The sequence below is a fragment of the Phyllobates terribilis genome, unplaced genomic scaffold, assembly GCF_046119375.1.
Source record: "Phyllobates terribilis strain yellow unplaced genomic scaffold, ASM4611937v1 Scaffold_305__1_contigs__length_2280687, whole genome shotgun sequence".
In the NCBI taxonomy this organism is placed as follows: Eukaryota; Metazoa; Chordata; class Amphibia; order Anura; family Dendrobatidae; genus Phyllobates; species Phyllobates terribilis.
The window spans coordinates 849,654-854,986 of NW_027363065.1; positions in this window are offsets into that span (position 1 = coordinate 849,654).

Sequence of the window (5,333 nt, forward strand, 5' to 3'; positions counted from 1 at the left end):
CCTAGGCACCCTCGTACAAAACATTTTCCTCAGGAATTGTAACTCAACTCAAATTGGAATGCACACAAAGCAGTAATAAAAGGGTTCTTGATGAAAATTTCTTCAAGGCACAAGAGGAAAAGTAGAGAAAAAATAAAACTGCTTCAATAGCAAATTATACCTAAATAAGATGGCAAAACCTACTCTTCCTCTTTCCTCCTCAAATGTCCATCTGGAAATCCTTAAACTGAGACAAGAGCTCAGGTTGGAAATTTTCTCCTCCTACGATTCCCTTATCAAATCTTTAAAATTCAAATTATACTCTTCCCTCAATAAACCCACCAGATTTATGATGAACAGAATCAGAAGCAGAATTGACAAAATCAAATCCCCTACCCTCGAGACCAAATTCCACCCCAGAGACATAGCAAATACATTTGCAGACTCTTACCACGACATATACAACCTGAAACTAGATTCTTCCATACTATGTCCAGACCAAAACTTTATCAACTCATTTTTGTCAGACTTAAACCTCCAAAGATCAACCCCTTAGATTTAGACATCTTAACAGCCCCCTTATCCACAGAAGAAATAGCAGATACCATTCATAAACTCAAACCTCCAAAATTCTCAGGCCCTGATGGGTTCGTTATTGAATACTTTAAAATTTTCTCCTAACTACTATTCCCCCAGTTAGCCCAAATCTTTAATTTCGCTTCCCTTCAAGGCTCTTTCCCCAAAGAAATGTTAGAAGCGACAGTTGTTATGATTCCGAAACCAAAAGGAGAGCTTGATCTGGTACCCAACTATAGACTCATCCCTCTCACCAACTCTGACATAAAAATTTACTCCAAGATATTAGCTGACAGGATGTAAACCATCTTCCCCTACTTAATTAATAACGACCAGATCAAGTTTGTAGGTCGACAAGCATCTGATGGTACAAGGAGACTCAGTAACCTTGTTAACCTGGTCAACTCTTCAAATTCCCCTTAGGTCTTTCTCACTATTAAGGCTGAGAAAGCATTTGGTAGGCTCAACTGAGATACCTGAAGACAACCCTCTCTAAATTTGGCTTTAATGACAAATTTATATCATTCATCTTTGCTCTTTACTCTAATCCAAAAGCAAAAATTTATTCTAATAACCATCTGTCCAAATCATTCCCAATTACAAATGGTATTAGACAGGGGTGCCCCTTTTTATTCTTCCTTGCTATGGAACCCCTTGCACAAAAAACCCCGAAATAACCCCTCCATCACAGGATTCCAGATGCCATCTCAATTCTATCAGATAACTTTTAACAATTTTTTCAAAAATCTCTTACTTTAAGATTAATTGCAAAAAATCCAAAATCCTTCATTTTAATTTAAGTGACAACATAATTAACAAAATAAAAAAATCAACAACATTCAGTTGGGAGGAGAAAGAAATTTTGTACCTGGGTATAATTATCATAAATAACATTAAATCCACAATCTCCGCTAATTTAGAAAGTATTAAAATAATTTCTAACGATTTTTCCTGTTTTGGTAATTCAGATCTCTCTCTTGAGTGGGAAAAATGTCAGTAATAAAGACATTCATACTCCGCAAAATTCTCTACGTATTTAGAACCCTCCCGCTCATCATTCTTTATCAAAATGTAATCAATTTTTTTTATCTGGAACTGCAAGAAGGCAAGAGATGCCTCCATAAACTTCATAAGAATAAGTATAATGGTGGTTTAGGTCTCCCCAACATTTCTGCTTACTATTTAGCTAATCTGATAAAACGAAGCATATACTGGCTCAGACAGGAACCCCTACCAGCTTGGTTACCTCTAGAATCTGCTCAATAACTGTCCACTCAAGACTTGTTATTCAGGCATCTGTGTAAGTCTCCTTTATGGGAACCTTCACATCCCATTTTCCAGCATTTGATTAGTCTAGAACAGTGAATCCCAAAGTGGTTCAGGTGGACCACCAGGGGTCCACGGGAGACTCGACGGGGGTCTACGTTGGCGTGAATAAAAAAAAAGGAGGTTCACGAAAATTTATCTGGTTTCGATATGATCTCTGAATACGGCGATGGCTGCACTCCCGGCCATCACCTCCGATGCACACATCTTCGCAGCCCGATCACCCCGCCAGGTCCCCATAACCTGCAGCCCCCCCACCCCAGTGCCCCCCAAACCAGTCGCCGCTGCAGATTAAACACGATCTGAATCTGGAGGACCTGTCATGATGTCAGTCATGGGCGGAGTCACCGATCACATGACTCTGACATCATCAAGAGTCCTTTTGCACGGACCACACAAGGGAGCACAGAAACAGCAAAAGGAGGTAAATAAACAGCACACCCACACAAAGGAACACAAAAGAGACAGCACATATGACTGAATCTAAGAAGAAATATCGACAGTACAGTGTTGATTATTTGAAATTTGGTTTTCTTCTGTACCACCCCACAGGACCTAAAAGGGTGCAGGGACGGACTTCTCCACAAGAGGCCCTCAGTACACACAGACGCCTCCACCTTTCCACCTCATACCACCAGAGGGAGCCCTGTTAGGGAGATATATAGACTGGAGGGTGGAGTTAGGCAGAGAGAGTGTGCTGACACTTTAGAGCAGCGAAGAAGCAGCACATTAGCTGCCGTGCTGAGGTTAAGTTAAGGCCTAAAGCACGTGCTGAAGCCTGAGGGCCTAGATCGTAGCTGGAAGCATGGAGAGGAGAGAGAAGTATCAGGTGGGGCGGAGGAGCATCTTAGGCTCACCCCAGAACACAAGACGGACACCGGGTCTGCGCCTACAGGGTCCTCTACGCCCAGTAGGAATAACCGGTATACCAAGGGGATTCTAGACCCCTGGTCAACCTGAAGCTGCAATTATCCAAAGAACTAGGAACCACAAAGGCCCCAGCGTCCAGGGATAGTGGTAGCCAGAGGAAAGTTCTTACCACCAAGCAGACAGGTGAGAGAGTACAGAAGCTAGGCCTAGTTCCAAGCAGGTCTGGAGCTTCAGAGAGAGAGAGAGAGAGGAAGAAACGTTCCAGGAGGCCTTCTACCCGCTCACTGGGGAGAGTCCAGAAGTGCACCCTTCCTACCAAGTACCATGGACCGTACCTGCCGTCTACACCATTAAAGGGACTGAAGCGAACCCCCTGTGTGCGTGTCCGTTACTCTCCCCTGACCCGGCTGGGCCACCTCTCGCCTGTGGGGGGGGGGGGGGGGCGGGTGCTGCTTCGCCTGTGGGGAGCAGAATCATCTCAGCTGCCATCCCATCACCCCCGGAGGTCCGCAGCAGTGCTGGTATCCATTACCAGGAACCACAGGTGGCGTCAAGAGACAAAACCGTTTATCATTCCTTCAAGCAGCAACCTCTTATTAAGAGTGACCCCAGGATACAGACTCGGGAGCAGACTGCCGTGACATCCGGAAGAAGGAAGAGGCCCGGGTACCGAGTCCCCCATATCCCCCTGGGCGAGACACCTCTTCCTGGAATCACGAACAGGATCTCGTGCCCGTTGCCACTGGGTACTGTGTGCCGTGTTTGAACTGTGTACTCAGAACTGTGGTGAACATCGCCGCCATTACCGCGTCACCGCGAGGGAAGAAGAGGGGCATAACCGCGGGAACCAGAGAGGCGTAACCGCGGGAACCAGAGGGGCGTAACCGCGGGAACCAGAGGGGCGTAACCGTGGGAACCAGAGGGGCGTAACTGCGGGAACCAGAGGGGTGTAACCACGGGAACCAGAGGGGCGTAAAAGCAGGAACCAGAGAGGCGTGACCATTGGTACCGCGCGAAGCCCAAGCCCCGCCTCGCGATTTGACATCAGCTGCGAGGGAGACGCAAGGTCCTGCACTGAAGTTGCTCGTCAGGCAGTCCCTCACTTCCCGTCTGCGGCCTACCCGATTCAAGGAAAGAACGTAGGCTACGGTTTACTAGGGGGGCGCAACTATGGCCGACGACCAACAAAACGCCGGAGCACCGGTTAACGCTCCCGATGCTCAACTCGCGCCCGCCACTGCTCAGGCCTGAGCAGCCGCCCCACCAGCAGGGGCCGTGACTCCAATAATACCCATGGCCCTGCCGTAAGGCCCTGGAGCAAAATGGCTTCCCCAATATGACGGCAAATCAGACACCCTGTCTGGGTTCAAAAGAAAAATATGCAGGGCATTGGACATGTACTCAATGACTGGTAAACAGAGAGCCGCTGTTGTGCTGGGACAATTGACTGGTGCCGCAGAGTGGGAAATTGAAACCTGGCCAGCCGCAGACCAAGAATCTGTACCTATTATATTTAAGAGACTGCAAACTGTCTTTGAAAACCGCACTGAGACAGATCTCCGGATGAGGTTCTACCACTGTGCCCAGAAACCTGAGGACAGTATCCGGGACTATGCCTGGCGCTTACAAGAGGCCCTGAAACAGGTTAGTCCAGCCAGCATACATGATGAAGACAAAATGCTGACAGAACAATTCATCCGGGGGTTGAGGTCCCAGGAGGAGAGCAGAACTGTACGGTGGTGGGCCTTAGATCATCCAAATGCCACCTTTGACGCCCTGAAGGACATTGCTATTAAGGGTCTGCAGCCCCTGGAAACATCAGATACTGCTATCCAGCGTTACCAGGGTGGGGCCAACCCAGTGCCCGCAGCACCCACTGATCCTTCATTAGCAGCTGAGGCAAAATTGCAAACAGCACCCCCTAGCGAGCTGGACAGCCTGCGCTCTGAAGTGCACCAGCTAAGTAAAACCCTGACCACCGTTCTAAGCGGCCTGCAGCTATAGACGGAGCCCAAGCCGGATGGAAGGATCCTACTCGCCGACAGTCCCGAGGATGTCCCCTGGATGAGGAGAAGAAGAAGGACAACGCCACCTCGTGGGAGGACCAACGACCGACGTCGCCCTCCAGGAGTGCTCATCTGCTACAGTTGCCACAAGGCAGGCCAAGTCACACGGACCTGTCCTTTAAACGAGCAAACCCTGGGGCCGAGGGCCAACACCCAGGAGTAGACCAACCAGGCCCATCAGACTGGTACGACCGGTTTGTAGGAGGAAGGCCTTTCCTCTCCATCGTGCTGGATGGCATAGCAACACCTGCACTAATGGACACCGGGTCACAGGAGACCATCATACCTGATGTCCTCTACAAAAGGTACTGGTTCATAGATGAACTCCGCCCGCCAGACCCAAACCTCATCGTGTATGCCTCCAATGGCCTTACTCTTAACCTAGTCGGGGTTAAGGATGTGACAGTGAAGGTGGGAAGAGTGGAATTAAAGGATCAAGGACTGATTGTAGTAGAGTCTAACCCTGGTGATAAAAACTAATATATGATATTTGGTACAAATGTTGTTGGTAACTGT